Here is a 17,521-nt window from a genome sequence, read left to right as displayed (position 1 = left end):
AAAGGAACAGCTTTATGAGGCTGAAAGAGAGATCCAAAGTCTTGCACAAAGAGTTGAAGGGACTTTAATAAGCAACAGTCCGATCTCATCTTCTGTGACCGTCGAAGCCAATCAGGCCACACCGTTTTTTGGAGACTACGACATTTGTGTGGACGGTGATGGTGATAACTTGCTCTACTCGCCGGATTATTTTGATGGCTTAGAATGGATGAGCCAGTTTATGTGAAAAAATTTACTAGCTAATCTATTATTTATCCCGTTATAAAAGTATTTATATATAGCTAGGGGTTAATTGTGGTAACTAGATAAACATATGATTGGTCGATATCTACAACGAAGCATAATGTAGATAGAATTCTGGGTCTAATTCGCTAGTGACTAGTGTAATATTGTGGATTGTTTAGGTCGATTAAGGTCAAGTTTGGACAAAAACGAATGTATATATAGCTGTCAGTTATAAGTAAATTTTACTGTTCTAATGATTTCTTTATATTCTTTATGCATTAATATTTAGCATATTCATGGTTCTCAGCACATATTCATGTCATAGTAGCTAAATTTTATCCAGACTACATATGAATATTTTGAAAACAAACTACTAAAATAAATTTTTAAGTTGTATATATTGAAAATATAAAGCTACAATAATCGATTAACCAAACCGTATAACCAGTTCAAGTTTGAGAATGGGTTACTACAGTTTAAGAAACAAGCTACTGTATGTCGTTATTAATCCATTTAAATCATGCAAATTAACAATATAGATTGTTTATAGAAATTGAGCTACGCATCACGGATTGCGTTTGTCACTGTTTTCTTATAGTAAATCTATTTTAAACTCTTGGGAACAATTTTTTTTTTATTTTTGTTGCAAGTGAACGACTTCAATGGAAAATTTACGTATCATACGTGATAGTTAATTTGATACTGTGATAGTGTGATACGTATACAATCATTAAATTAGATAGAATACGGACCATTGGAATCTATAGCATAGATTCTAAAGCATGACTTCTGGTCTGATTGCTACGTACGTGTTTCGACATGGACGGTGGAATATGTAAACATAATTTATAAAAATAAAGTACTTTATATTTTATGACTATGAGCTATATAATATAAACGATGAGGTTTAAAGGACTTTTTATCATCAATCTAGCACATTAAATGGCACAGTGGAAAATAAAAGGCTAATGGTATTGCACATGGTGTACAAACACAAACAAAACGACGATAGAACTTTAAATTTGGAGGATAAGATTTTGCCCAAAATTTTCAAAAAGAATTCGGATAAAATGTAGCTCAATCGGGTAATAAAATAAATGTGGGTTCGCTTCATGTGATAACAAAATTAGATAGCTTATGACTATAGGACAGTCCAACAATATTGACTTTAATATCTTGATATATACATGACTTAATTACTATAATCGTTTTATTATTTGAATCACAAAGATTCCAAATTTCCGATTGTTTTTTTTTTTTTGTCAAACACTCGTATTCATTCATTAATTATAAGATATACGATTCATACAAGCATGGTAGAGAACATAAAGATAGAGCATTCCCCAATGCTAAAACAACATAGAAACATAAATAGATAAAGTTGATCGGCAATAACTTTTTGAGATCTTTGAGGCAAAATCTTGGAAGAGTTTCGGTACATGAAAGATCAAGAATTGTCGATCCTTCTTCCATGAACAGGTCAATGGATGATGAGATAGCCATTGTCATGAGACGATTTGGCTAACGAAGAGGTCAAATCTGTGCTTCTCGCCGACTTGAGAAGATCTACACGAAGTAGTAGATTGACAAGAATTGGAGCAAGGCTGAAAAAGGCTTGATGGTTGAAGATTGAGCAGAATTGTTCATAATTCGAAGCCAATATGGATAATAATACCAGGGTTCTCAGGGAGTTAAAGCAAAACCAAAGCCGCAATGGGGAATTACTTCTCAGATGGAGTCCATAGAGTTTGTAATCTTGATCACACCATTGGCTAATGTTTGGCGTCAATAACTAAAAAATGTAGCGTACCTGGTTTTACATGGTTCGTTGATCATGGGGTATGGGGATAGGAGATTGAGGAAGTGTCAGTAACCACCGTTCCTTGGAACCGGGGTCATAATGCCGTTCTTCCTCAATCCCTTGGTGTGGCTAGAAGCTAGTAGCGAGATTCCCAAAAGCCTTGAGCTGAGATGTGCAGAATTCGTCAAGGAATTGCTTTTACCCAGATTTTTACATTGATAAACCAAGACCCAATCATGGATGTCGATAAAAGTTGAGAAAGGTATCTCACATAATATCGAAACATCTTTGATAATGGGTTTAGTAAGAGTTCAGAAATTTTGGACCTGGGTTTAATGGGCTTGGACATTGTTAATGGACCGGTGACAATTTTTGCATCCATCAAGAGAAACCCTAGGGTTTCTTTGGTTGGCCAAAACCTGGTTAGAGCGCCTTGGCGGCTGGTCGGAGAGATCGATAGGATTTGTGATGGGTGGTGAGTCTCCGGATGCAGCGGGTTTGTTGCCAAGCTCCGATGGTGGTGTTTGGTTAGAGCAGATATCCAGCTTGAAAGGAAATCCTTGACCCTGGAGTTGTCGTGCGCCATCGGCGTCTCTTCTCGGCAAGGCGCATCTGAAGGTCCAGGAGGGATCTCTCCTGCCTTCAACGAAACCGGGAAGAAAGAGTTCTCAAGGGAGCATGGAGATCCGCATCGAGATTTGTATGCAACCGTGGATTTTCGATATGCTGCCATGGAATCTGGACACATATGAAGGATGATGGGGTTTGCCGGAAACCATCGCCATCTAGTGAGTGCTGAGCGATCCAGTTATTGGGTTTTCAAGAGGGTTATATAGAAATGATAAAAGCTTAAAAAAGTAGGGGAAAAAGACATGCAAAGAAAATTATGTAAGAAAAAGCTGGATGGAGAATGGTAAAGTTGAAGGATCTCCCGACGTCGGCGAGCTAAAGCACCGCTGGCGCCGGGAAAGGAAGGTGGTGGAAATGCCTCGATGTTCAGGTCTGGGAAAGTTTTCTTACAAGTGTCTCTGCTGGCTATCTAAGGAAAGAATTCCAAATTTCCGATTGTAAAAAAGAAAATATATGAAAATCGATACGACTGAGTTTTATTTATAGTACAATAGCTAAAACTTTAAACTTTTTTTTTTTGTGCAACCAAACTTCATCAATAATTTTGTGGGCTAGTCACATACATAGTTGACGTTGTTTCTGATGGTTACTTATAAGCCACTGATTTTTGTTTCGTTTATCACCAGCTATAATTAAAACCAAATTAATTGTGTATAAAAATCTAAAAAATCCATGCATCTAAAAGGATAGTTTTCAAAATAGTTTATTTGTGCTCAAATGAGTTCTTGCAATAATTAAATAAAGTAAATTCTTGTGGATTATATGCAGATTGTGGAAGCAACAACAAAAATACTATTGGGCCATGAGGCCCTTTAGTCCAATTAACCTAGCGTATAGACCGTCAACAAGTAATTGGAGTATTGGACTATACGTTTGTAGAGGAGTAAAAGAATAAACATATTCGACTAGTGCCTAGAGGAGTGGAGAACATAGATTAAATCGTATTCTAACCGTCAACAATAAACATATTCTCTAAACATTGTTGTAAAACATATTCCAACGTTATCAAAACATATATTTATTAAATCGTATAACATATTTATTAAAATATTTAGAACATAGAGTAAACAATAGAATATATATTATGAATATCATAGAATTTTGAAATTCGGACTTCTAAAGTATTTAGAATAAAAACTTTTCTAAAATTATTAGAACATTTACAAAATGTTAGAATACAAAATCTGATATTTATAAAACAATAAAAATATTGCAATCTCCAATTAATTTAACAGTTCGTCCTAGCCGATATCCTCTCTAGCACAACCACCGAAGACGCCTCCCCCGGCGGCGTCGAGACCGATCGGCGTCGCTGGGCTCTGGATCTGTAACCTTCGTCCTCTCCTCTTACCGCTCATCTCTCTTATGGTCTTTGTTCTCTTCACCGGAGGCCCTTTGAGATCTCAGATCTCGACTCCGACAATGCATAAGCTTCAGCTCTTCCCCATCTTCCCTCCACCTCCGTCCATCCCTCTCGGCGAACTTGATTCTCTGATCTTGCAACCGCCTCCACAAACCCTTGACCGCCTCGGTAACCTTGTTTTCTATCCCTCGATCTGACACATCTCGCAATCAACTGCAACATCTCTCCGCTTCTCGGATCTACATCCTCTCTCCAAGTGGTTGACTTGGCTGCAGATGGACGAGAGCTCTGTTTTGATGCCGGAGCCATGGAAGATATTGATGGAGATTTCAACAAACCCAGCGCTCGCTATTTTCCCGATGATATCTCCATGGCCCAGGCTGCTCTCCACTCATATCTTAGCTACCTGGTAGAGAGTTTACCTTGGTTAAACTATGTCACAACCCTAAACTGGTACCTAATCCGAACCGATTTAGATAATGTTATGTCAAGTTCAAACCTGTTAGCACCAGTGTTGTTTGTTTGGTCAAGTCGACTATTTCCCGGTAACAAATCACTGGATCCTTCTAGGTTGTTTGATAATCTCTTGTGTCGAGACCAGTATGTATCCGAATTTGATCTGAACTCTACTCCTTCCCACCCTAAGCAGTTTTTGGTTAATTTAATGGTCTCTTTAGTCCGAAGACTGCTTTTGAACCTTAAATCAACATTGTTGCTATAATGGCATAGGAATCTTTTGAAAACCTTGTTAGTTGGATACCCTAGGGATGTTCCCATGTATGGAGGCAACTTGGTGAAGCTCGGCATTATGATCCCACCTCTATGGAGTGGGGATTACCGGTGCTTCACCACTGTCCTGCCCATACCTCACCAAATCTTAAAGACCTTTAAACCGTATACTTGCTACTTTTTGTAGTCCCTGCATATAACCTTAAAGGTTAGTGGCATTATGACCCTCACTCCAAGGAGTAGTGGTTACCACAACCCTTTAAAGGCCTACTCCTTCAACCTTGGACCACCAACTACCTTGTTAGTAACCGGTCATCAGAGCCACAACACTGATGCTTGACCCCTTGGCAACGTAGCTTTGTCATTCTCATCTCCGCCAAGTCTTCGAAGATTCAAGACAGTGGCTTTATACTCCTTTGACTTGCTCATGGAGTCTGCATCGATTTGCCTTGATCTTACAAGTTCCATTTTTCTATCCAGCATGTGGCTCATAGCTCTCAAGCTCTTCACATCGATTGCTATTATCTATCATTGTACTTCTATTGCTTTATGTCTATTGTATCCCAAACAATTGCTTTATGTCTATTGTATCCCAAACAATCATTTCCCTGTATGTTATTTTCTATCTAGTTGAATGATAACACCTCTTTGATCAAAAAAAAAAAGAAAAGTAAAACAAGAAAATTTGGAAAGAAACGTTTTCTAAATGTTTTAGAACAAAATTTCTCTATCAAAAATATAACTTTTTTTATTAAAAAAACACAAACAAAATTCTTTATATTTCCTATATAATTGTATATCTAAATATATTTTTAGATTTCTCTTCTTAAAACTTGTTAAATTTGGATTCATTAATTTTAATGTGTATCTTAGGTATACATGACAATTTTGAAATAAAGGTATATATGAACAAACTCTTTTTTAGTAATCTTTTATTTCCAATATCCCCATTAGAAAATCACTCCTTGAATGGTTGCCTAATATGCAGTAACATGTTTAAAAGTGAGATAAGTAAAATAAAAAATAGTGGAAAAACGATTTATTGAATCTTTTAATTTAGAAAACAAAAAATAGTATTTGTTGTAAGCTAAAGCGGTCCAACCAAACACTGCAATTGTTGTTAAAAAAAAATTGAATAAATTTTACATTTTATTCGAAAAAAAGATTTCTTGGAGCAGAACAATGTCATTTGTAATTCACTCGGAAACTTGAACATTGACATTTTAGCAGACCCTTCAAGACATGAAGAACCATTTGAGTAGTTTTTTTACAAACAATCAAATAAACACCTACGCAATGATATTTTCATACGCATTTTTATCTAGACCATTAGTAAGAGGAAGTGTTTGGTAAAAATCAATTCTCATAAGTTAAAAAATAATTGCTCGATATGATGTACATTCATTGAAGCACTTTACCGAATACTTTTGATGCAGAAATCTTAACTTCTAGATTATGGATGATCAGACCAGTTTCAGCATTATAAAAACATATAAATCGTAGAACCTACAAATAATGAGTCTTGAAATAAGAATCAAATCATAAAAATTTAATAACTAATCCCCCATCTTGAAACTTAAAATCTAATAAGGAGACTACTTAATACTTTTTTAAAAAATAACAGAAATCATAGATGAAGAAAACATGATGTATAGCTCTTTTGATTAGTTATGTTAGGAAAGTAACAAAGTTTTAAATTTTGGGTTTAGGGATTGTTTGGACGGCGAGTATGAACATAATAAAGATTGTGATAGGTTTGAGAGTTTTGTCACTAGGATGGGCTACAGAGCAGTTAGGTTGGTTTGTCAGAACGGTGGTAATGTAACACTTTCTTTGTCACTTATTTCACGAATTCCCTTGTGTTCATCGCCTATTACGGCTCCGGAGACTATCTCCGACAAGTGGAATTACGTTTATATGGATGTTGCGCGTGTGATCGAATCTAGGCATACCAAAATTCAAAGTAAAAGTTGGACAGTGGAGGCAATCAGATCAGGAAACTAACATGTTCATTATTTTGGAAATGGTGGCGTGAAAGTGATGCTATATGTGGGATCGTTCAGTAAGTTTCTTAATATCTTTGGTGTTGTTGTTGCCTTGTTGGCTACACATTGCTTCAGCTCCAAAAAAAATATGTGAGTGTTTCATAGTGCATGGGTCGAATGGTTCTTTATTATCAATACAATAAAATTTCTTCGTTTTTTACTAGGTGCTGACAGCTCAGCTTTTGTATTGAAGGAGAGACTGACACATCAGAAAAAATCTGTAACCAATTAAATTATAACAATTAATACAACTCATCTTCTTTTGCCAAGAGGGAAGATCAATTTCTTCTTCTTTCTACCGATCGATTTCTTCTTCTTCTTTCTATCACCCAATTTTAGTATTGATTTCTTCTTTAGCCGAAGAAGATGGTAGTAGCGGTAGAGGTCTTAGCGGATTCGTCGAGAAGATTAACTCAAGTATTCGTAACTCTCATACATATCGGCCTCTCGACAAAGCCGCCTCCCTCCTACTTTTCGTTTCCAGGTAACATAATTATATTCTTTCATGTTTCTTAATTTTGGGGATTAAGAAAGATTTCTAGGCTGTGAATTTGAGATGAGTATTGATAAGCTATGTGTTTGAAACTTGAAATTGAAGGAGATCGGAGGTAACATGTAAATTTTAGTCAATCGGAGGTACCATGTAAATTTTAGTCAACACCACCAGAATATGTAAATTTTGACTAAAAGTAATCTGAATACTTTGATTTGTTATTACACATATTGATCATGGTTAGGGAGTCTGGTGATCCCGCACCTAATATAGTTGAACACAGACATGGTTTAACTCCTCCATTGAAAGATGCTCAAAAGAGAAGATTTTGTATGTAATGTGCATTTACTATTATCAATTCGTCAACTAAGCTTCCCAATTACACATATGATCATATTTTTCCCCAATTATTCTTGGATGCATGATTTTGGCTCATTAGTTTTTGTTTTCTTTTTGCGTGGAGGACGATTTGGGGATTAGTTGTTTATTGAAAGAGTGTGTTGCACTGTGATGAATGAGAGTGTTACAATGAGTTGTCTTTTTTTTTGTTTATGCCTTTTCAAGAACTAGGTTCTCAACACCATGTTCTGTTTTTAATTTCTTTGTTAAGTAACAGAGATATGAAACAAGATTTGGACATCCAAGTTCCAAAGAAGAAGAAGAAAAACTTGATTGCTGCTGTCCAGAAGGAGAAAACTGAAAAAACGGTACCAAATTAGCTAGAAACTAGCAGTTCTAACTCATCAGATTCTTCTGAATCTAAGGAAGAGCAAAAGGTATAACGTCAGTCTCATTGTTTAATTTGTAGTGAGCAGTGTGACAAATTTAGTTAACTTGAGTTTACATTGTGGAGTGTTCTATTTATATTCATCTTGTCCCTTTAATTTGCTTTTAGACTAAGAAAAACCTTGCAAAGGAACCTTCATCTACACTAGAGGATGACTCTTCTTCTGAATAGGAAGATGATTCTTCTTTGGATGAGGTAGGAATTGTGTCATAAACATTATTCTAATGTTAGCATTGCAAAACTTGTTTTTTTCAAAATTGATTTTTTACTTTTGTAGGAACTTGCCCCTGCAAAGAAGAGACCCGAATCTCTTGAGAAAGACAATGTATAGAGCAGCTCATGTTTTCCCAACCAAATGAGTTAAGATCAGATAAGCGGATCAATCAACAATTAAAACTTTTATATTCATTTCATGTTTCTGATTTCGAAATTGTCCAAACGTATCAACGAATCATATGATGACAAAAGAAGAATTGACTCTATACCTACTGATGCAGGGAAAAACAATCTTCAAAGCCTTATTATTTGATTGATCTAAGAAACAAATAAAAAAGAGAGTTGATTGATCTAAGAAACAAATACAAAAGAGACTAACTCTCTTTTTACTAATAAAAGAAGATGAAGACAATGATTTTTTTTTGGTACAGATGAAGAGAAAGAGGAGGAAAATTTTGAGATTCTCAGGAATGAGGAACCAGTTATCAAAATTGCATGTCCCGGTTTGTTGTTTGCGTCCGGATAATACTCTTGTTTGGTTAATTCTTTTGGTATTTTTTGGTTCGTTCGACAAAAGTAATAATAATGTTGTTTGTCCATGTGACTTACGATTGTTTAATTAAAATACAAAAAACAATGAAGGCTGTATCATAATTATTTTTGTTTAAATTTAGAATGTGTAAGTCTTACATTAATGGTTATGCCAAAATATTTTAAAAACTAAGATCGTCTGATGTGAGCCAAAATAGGGGATCGAAGTTCGCCACACAAAGTTGCGGAATGACTTTGTGATAAGAACACAAATCAATATCTAAGTGAATCACACACAAAGATAAAGATTCAACTTGTTTTCTAAAGGAATCACACACAATAGAAAAGACAAGTAAAACAAAAGCCTAAGCTTCAAAGTGAGAAAACTCTCCCTTTTATTTTTCCAAAAATATTTTATATCTTTACAATGAAGGGAAACATGAGCTTATATAGACTCAATTTACAAATCAATAACATAAATACAAAATAAATCAAATTAATTACATAAATAAATCAAGAATAAATTTGAGAGATTTTATCAATCATCATTGATGGAGATTGGTTCTTTGTATCTAGACACTTTCTTGATGTAGCCATGAATTGATTGTCTCCTAAATACCTCTTTATAATTTGATCTTGATTTTCCTTGAACCAATTCTTGATGAGTTGATATTTCTAGGATTGCATCATGTAGCCAAGAAGGATCTTCCTAAGATGAGAGGGTCTTTAGGCTCTTTATCATACTTCAGCACCACAAAATCAGTGGGAATCATGAAGTTCCCAACCTTAATTGGAATATCCTCTAAGACACCTTCACGAATTATCTGAGATCTATCAGCTAAGATAAGAGATAATGGCTTGAATTCTGTCATCCCAAGTTTCATAACAACAGAATGTGGCATCAAGTTAATACTAGAGCCTAGATCACAAAGTGAGTGAGCAAACCGTTCTGCAGAGATAGAGCAATCAAGTACAAAGCTTCCAGGATCTGGTAACTTCTTTGCAATCCTACTTTGGATCATTGCACTCACTTTCTCAGAGACAACCATGTCTTACTTCTTCTCTTTCTTCCTTTGAACAGGCTGGTTTAAAAGAATTGCACTGACATCTTTTGTAAGTAGTGCTCCTTCCTCAGGGCTCAAACCATTGGATACCATCCTCTTCACATACCGCTTAAGTGGTGGTGAAAGCTTTACTGCATCAATCAAAGGCATCTCTATCTTCACCTTATCCATCATTGCCTTGCATCTAGCTTCCTCAAGCTCCTGCTTGGACCTTCTTGGCTTAGGAAAAGGGACCTTAGGCTTGTACACCCTCTTAACAGCTGTTGGAACCTGAGATTTTGCAGTTTCTGGTTCTGTCTGAGAGGGGTGTCGACCGACACACAAGTGGTGTCGAATGACACCATCGTCTGAAGTCGAATTCTCCGTCTCGGGTTTGGCCGATTGCTCTCCTTTTTCTGCAGTTTCAATTTCACCATCTTCTTCATCCCTCACTAATATGACATTGCAAGCATGCTTGGGGTTTGAATCAGTTCTTCCAGGGAGAAATCCCTCTTGCCTTTTAACAGACCCAGCAGTCTGGACAACCTGATTTTCCAGCTTCTTGACTTGAATGTTCAAAGCATCAATCCTCCCAGTAAGCTCATTGTAGACATTATCAATCTTCCCATTGAATGTCACTGATAACTGTTCTTGACCTTGCAAAAGTTGCTCTAGCATAGCTTCCATTCTACTTTCAGAAGAAGTCTGTGGAGGAGGAGACTGATAAGAAGAGTTCCCATAGGTTCTAGTATGACCATTGTTTTGTTGCTGCTTCTGGTAATCTGGTTTAGGAGTGTAGCCTGAAGAGTTACCACTGTAAGGCTTGTTACTTTGTTGATTACCGAATCTCTGACCTTGATACCCAACTTCATACACATAGTTGACATTCTCCTTTGTATTCTCTGGCTCTGGCTCAAATGTCTCAACTTCAGCAGCAAATTGGACTGACTTCTTACCCACTAGAAGATTGTGAACTGAATCCAGTTTGGCATTAACAGAAGCTAGCTGTTTTGAATCAGATCCTCCATGTAATCTCTTCCTTTCAGTATCTGCTCTCTTAGTGCTATTGTTGGAAGCCAAATTCTCAATCAAAGCTTCAGCATCTTCTGGGTATCTTGTCTTAAAGTTTCCATGGCTTGCAACATCCAAAGCTAACTGATACTCCCAATCACATCCTCTGAAGAAGATACTCAACAATTGAACTCTTGAGAAACCATGGTGTGGACAATCCCTTTGATAAGCCTTGAATCTCACCCAAGCTGCCTTGAAAGCTTCATCTGGTCTTTGCTTGAAAGAGGATAGCTTAACTCTCAACTCATCTGACATTGCATCATCATAAGTAGTTGAGGAAGGCCACCTTGACGTTATGCCAATTTGTCAATGATCCAGCTGCNCATTCTACTTTCAGAAGAAGTCTGTGGAGGAGGAGACTGATAAGAAGAGTTCCCATAGGTTCTAGTATGACCATTGTTTTGTTGCTGCTTCTGGTAATCTGGTTTAGGAGTGTAGCCTGAAGAGTTACCACTGTAAGGCTTGTTACTTTGTTGATTACCGAATCTCTGACCTTGATACCCAACTTCATACACATAGTTGACATTCTCCTTTGTATTCTCTGGCTCTGGCTCAAATGTCTCAACTTCAGCAGCAAATTGGACTGACTTCTTACCCACTAGAAGATTGTGAACTGAATCCAGTTTGGCATTAACAGAAGCTAGCTGTTTTGAATCAGATCCTCCATGTAATCTCTTCCTTTCAGTATCTGCTCTCTTAGTGCTATTGTTGGAAGCCAAATTCTCAATCAAAGCTTCAGCATCTTCTGGGTATCTTGTCTTAAAGTTTCCATGGCTTGCAACATCCAAAGCTAACTGATACTCCCAATCACATCCTCTGAAGAAGATACTCAACAATTGAACTCTTGAGAAACCATGGTGTGGACAATCCCTTTGATAAGCCTTGAATCTCACCCAAGCTGCCTTGAAAGCTTCATCTGGTCTTTGCTTGAAAGAGGATAGCTTAACTCTCAACTCATCTGACATTGCATCATCATAAGTAGTTGAGGAAGGCCACCTTGACGTTATGCCAATTTGTCAATGATCCAGCTGCTAACTGCTTCAACCACTGAGATGCCTCTCCTGCAAGTGAGTAAGGGAAGAGCTTGCAGAAGATGTAATCCTCAGTCACTCCATTAGCCTTGATACTGGTCACAAGATCCTCAAAATGTTCAATGTGGTCCAAAGGCTTCTCATTGGGCAGGTTAGAGAAAGGTCTCTGTCCAACTAGTTGAAAATATGCAGGTTTCAACTCAAAATCATTCCTCTGGAATGGAGGAGGAACAATAGCAGACCGGTTCTCATACACAAAATCAGCCCGGTTGTAGTCAGCAATGGTCCTGATCAAATATCGGTTGTGCCCTTATCTTCGAACCAGATTGTTAACGTGGTTTGCAGCTCCACGTCTGTCTGCAGGAAGTGGGTGTCGATCGATACCAAGTTGGCATCGATCGACACCATCAGCCTGCTCGTCACCAACAGCTTCAGCAATCACATTGCCTTCTGCATCAATCTTTTGGCCCTGCTCATTGCGCAAGTGGCCCTCTTGATCCCTCAAAGCACCATTCTCATCACGCATCAAAATGACTGTGTTAACCATCTTCAAGGATTTAGCTGCTTTTCTGTTCTCACGCTCAAATTTTCCCAACTCTTGGTTTGAAAGATTCACAGTAGGATCAGTCTTGTTGCTCCTTGTGTGAGGTCTAGGAGGCATGCACCTGAAACACCAAAGAGAGGAAAAACAAAAACGTGTAAGTAGAAAATAAAAAGTAAAATTTAGACGAAATTAAAAACACAAATCTAATGGTAGATCAAAGAGTCCTCGGCAACGGCGCCAAAATTTGATTTGCTCAAATTAAACGCTAGAGCTACTCTCTCAAATTAAGAGGTCACTGTAATACTTAGGGGTCGAATTCCACAAGGACTCTAGATTACACAATAAATTATAGAGTTTTATGATTACGCTAAACAAGTTGATTTAAATAAAGAAAAACAATGCAAAATATTAAAATAAAACTGTTGTAAATTCAAAAGATCAAAAAGCTAGGTCCAGGAAATTTCTCAGGAAATTACAAAATATTACATCAATAATTAAATAGGATTCAAACAATTAAAATCAGATCTAGAACTCTAAACTCTTTGGTAAAATAATTAAGTTCTCACTGCAATTATTATCTAAATTTAAAACCAGAAAATCCAAATCTCTTTGTAAAATTCTAGGTTAAAAATCAGCTTTAAAAACAGGTTTAGATTGTTCACAAAACTACTAAATCAAATCTCTTTGCAAAAAGTAATTTTGCTCATCAAAAGGTTTTATCAGGAAAATCCTTGGCAGTTTCGATCGACACTCTCATCCTTCCTCGGCTCCAAGTTTTCTTCCTTAGCTGAATTGCTCCAAAATCCCTTTTAATTGCTCCATTTTGCTCCTTTCATGCCAAAATCCTAGAAAACCTGTTAAGACTCTAAAACATCCTACAAAACAAATCAAAAGACTATAAAAGACTCCTAATATTATGGTTAAAAACCATAAAAACCATGATATATAAACTCCGCCAGACTTAGCCTTTGCTTGCCCTCAAGCAAAACATAAACTTAGACATGTGAAAGATGTTTGAAAACACATAAACTCATTTTTTCTCTAAGGTACTGCCATGATCATCCAAACCATAATCCATATGCTTAGTAAACAAATCCAAATCAAACCACCATGTACTTCTCTGTTGACATTCGTAGCATCCCAAATTCAAACCAAATTCTACTACTTCCTACATTAAGCCTTCATCGGTGGGTCTTATCAATTTGATCAATGTCAAGAACCTTCTAGACTCATTCCCGTACTATACCATAACAAGAAAGATATATCTTTTTACAACATGTGGTATAGTCTTCCTCTCCCCCAGACTTATTCTATTCTTATCCTCCTTTGAGCTTTGCTTTGCAGTTTTTTTACTGACTTTTTTTTTTACAAGCAAAGGTGTAGGCGAATAATGGGGTCATCGGTAATTTACCTCCCCCTCGCTTCCAAACTTTGCGTGATCATTTGACTCAAGAATAGAATAATGAGGTCACAAGTAATTACCTACCTCTAAAAACTGATCAAAATCATCTTATCTTTTATTCTCTTTTTTTCTTTCTAAACAAAGCTCTCAGGAATAATCTCTTCAACTTAAATAAGGGAGAGGAGTACCATTTTCTTTTGAAAATCTTACTTTTCAGGTATGAACAAGGAGTCAAGCTCTATGAACATCAATCTCCTTGATGAGGTAAAAGAAAAGTGCAGAAGTTACCTCATGCTTTTATGGATTCAGTTGGAAATTTAGATGTCTCTGGTTTACTGGTCAGCCATTGGATTTTTCATTAGTCGGAATAGTGGATTCGATCTGCAGCATTAATCAACCAAGGCAATACACCTAAAAAGAAAAATCATAGTCCCCAACACAATTTTGAAAAATTTGACTCAATAAAAACAAAAATTGGTTTTGACATACTAAAGACAAAAACTATGTTAGTAGTTAGTACTAACCTCCCCCAGACTTAAAGGACATTGTCCCCAGTGTTTTCAAGTAAGAGGAAAGCAAAAAGAAACAAAAACGTATTGAAAATTAGAAGGAAAAGATTAACTGTTTTCAGGTTACCAGCTGGTGTCGCCCGACACCATTTCAGTGTCGATCGACACTAATCATGAATGGTGATTTTTGGGCAAAACTCCTTGTTAGTTGCAGTGTTGTGTTGATGGATCAATCCTTGGATGATTATTCTGTTAAGAAACACTCAAACACAAGTTAAAAGCAACATGATAGATAGATAGTTCAAGATTTCAAACAAATTTCAAACAAAAACTGACTCAATGCAAAAAGAAAAATGACTCAAAAGGAAAAGAAAAACCTAGAAGTGGGTTGCCTTCTGATATGCTCAAATTAAACCCTGAGCTACTCTCTCAAATTAAGAGGTCACTGTAATACTTAGGGGTCGAATTCCTCAAGGACTCAAGTCTACACAATAAATTATAGAGTTTTATTATTACGCTAAACAAGATGGTTTGAATTAATAAAAGCAATGCAAAAGTATTAAAATAAACTATTGTATATTCAAGGGATCAAAAAGCTAGGCCTAGGGAATCTCTCAGGAAATTATGAAATATTAAATCAATAAATTAATTAGGATTCAAGCAATTAAAAATCAGATCTAGAACTCTAAACTCTTCTGTAAAAAAAATCAGTTCTCACTGCAAATATTATCTAAATTTAAAACCAGAAAATCCAAATATCTTTGTAAAATTTGAGGTTAAAAATCAGCTTTAAAAACAAGTTTAGATTGTTCACAAAATTACTAATTCAAATCTCTTTGCAAGAAGTAATTTGCTCATCAAAAAGTTTTATCAGGAAAATCAATTATATTCTCATATCAATCATTAATCCTAAGATCCAAATCCAGATGGCTAATCAAAGTTCTAGCATTAAGAACAACATATGATGAAGATCTAGAAAGATAAAGAATCCTAAATAAACAGATCTAATAATTCATAAAATCCCTGTGAAAAACCCTGAACCTAACAAGCAAACTACTCATACATATTCAATGAAGAACAAAACATAATTCTGAATAATAAGCAATTGAAATTAAAAGAGTAAAGAGGGAGTTCAAGAATTCTTCTCTCAAAGTAGTTCAGATCTCTCTCCCAAAAGCTCTCAAAATCTCACAGGGTTGCAGAAAAATAAAACTTGGTAGAATAAAACTTAAGGGTTTCTAAAACCTAAAAATACTATTTATATGTCTAAAAACACGTCAGGGACTAATGATGCAAATATGGAAAACTTTTGGGCAGATTTGTAAAATTTCCAAATTCGTGATTCTTCATCGGCTGAAGAGGGTGTCGACCGATGCTCTTGAGTGGTGTCGATCGATGCCCTTTTTTTTATCCGAGTCCAAATTGATTCTTCGAGATTTATGCTCCAAAATGATCCAAATTGCTCCACTTTGCTCCTTATGTGCCAAAGTCCTAGAAAACCTGCAAAGACTCAAAAACATCCTAGAAAACAAATCAAAAGACTCTAAAAGACTCCTTATATCATGGTTGAAAACCACAAAAACCATGATATATCACCTCCCACTGAGCGCTTGTTTTCAGTCATTAGCTCGACTTGGCAGCGGATCAGTCATCTGGCGGATCAGGAAGTGGCATTGAATGTCTCCCACAGCATGAACTCTTCATCCAAGGTGGTGTATAAGCAGTAGAAGAGTGAGGTCTACCAAGGACATGAGGAACAGGACCAGGGCGGGATTTAGGTTTGGGTTTGCTTCTTTTATGTCCTGCAAAATCATCAACAGAAGAAACAAGCGCTCTACGATAATCTCGTGGCTTGGTTAACTGCAATACAGTGTTTGTACATTTGAAAGCCTTGTTGATGATAGGAGTGGGTTTGGGTGAAGAAGATGCATACCTTTGCCTTACTTGAGGACTCTGGAGTGTGGAGTTGGGAGGTGTCTGTTTGGGAACAGCTTTATGATTTGGAGCATCAGTTGTGGACAAGTTCAGTTTCGGATGTGGAGGAGTGTCGACCGATGCTGATAAGGTGTCGATCGACACTGAGCCTGATGCTCGAATATCAGAAACTTCTTCAACAGAAAAAGTTTGTCCATCAATAGTAGAAACTCTGAGGACTCTCCTCAGCTTATCCATCTCAAAGTTCATATTCAAACCTTCTACATTCAGTGTTATGTGTCCCTTCTGCACATCTATGATTGCACCAGCTGTAGTGATGAGCACATCTAACCACCAAGCCATATTATCCAAGCTCCATATGTGCCAAGCGGACCAATAACTAGGACCAGGAGCAAAAGCATAGAGAAGAAGTTCAACATCTTTCTGGAGCAGCTGGAACATGAAGGACTGATCCCCCTTGATCAGTTTGAAGCCATTCGCCTAACCCCATCGGAGAGCTCCCAACTAAAGGCCGTCTTCAATGAAATACCTCCGACGATTCAGGACGTTCCAGGAGATGAGCCATATATCAAATTAAAGCTTTCTGAGTCTAGTTTCAGTAGCACCAGCGAGCGTCGAGAGAACTGCTATACATCTCCAGATATTGACCTAACAGTAAACACATGTCCAGTGGACTCGCTAATAAGTAATAAGGCTAAATGGGCTTTATTCACCCCCAAACTTGAAGCCTACTTATGCACGTGTTATTTGGCACTAGAAGACATCTAGAAGGCTCTCTCACTCGTCCAGAATATCCTGAGATCGAAGAAGAATCATGTCATGAAGTCAAGATATCAAATTTGCCTTAATCGGCACCCTTTATTTTTCTACCCAACGTCTCTTTCCTTTATTTTTCTGATTTTCCTTGTTTTTCTTTGCAGGATTTATGTGTTTTTCCATAGAATAAGTTATGAACCTGGCTATATAATGCCTTGAGTTGTAGTTCTTATTTTTTACCTTTTGATTAATAAAATTGCTTGTTTCTGTTTCACAAAAGAAACCTTTGCTCTCTAATTCGTGAGTGTGTCCGAATTCTTGAGTTTCTAAGAAGTATCAATAGACTTTCACATCTATTGTGGTTCTTGTCAATCCATCATTCATCTCCACCTTATTCGGGTTAGTTAGAG

At 36.7% G+C, this 17,521-nt stretch overlaps 1 long non-coding RNA gene across 1 annotated transcript; it reads left to right on the top strand.

Moving 5' to 3' along the window:
- Positions 7,112 to 8,925, top strand: LOC109132198. Its single transcript, XR_002037447.1, has 4 exons — positions 7,112 to 7,277; positions 7,903 to 8,062; positions 8,182 to 8,268; positions 8,351 to 8,925. It is a non-coding gene; the product is annotated as an uncharacterized LOC109132198 (long non-coding RNA).

The sequence above is a fragment of the Camelina sativa genome, chromosome 1 (assembly GCF_000633955.1).
Source record: "Camelina sativa cultivar DH55 chromosome 1, Cs, whole genome shotgun sequence".
NCBI classification, from domain to species: domain Eukaryota; kingdom Viridiplantae; phylum Streptophyta; class Magnoliopsida; order Brassicales; family Brassicaceae; genus Camelina; species Camelina sativa.
Note: the sequence above shows the minus strand (reverse complement) of the source record. Positions and strands in the feature narration are given on the sequence as shown.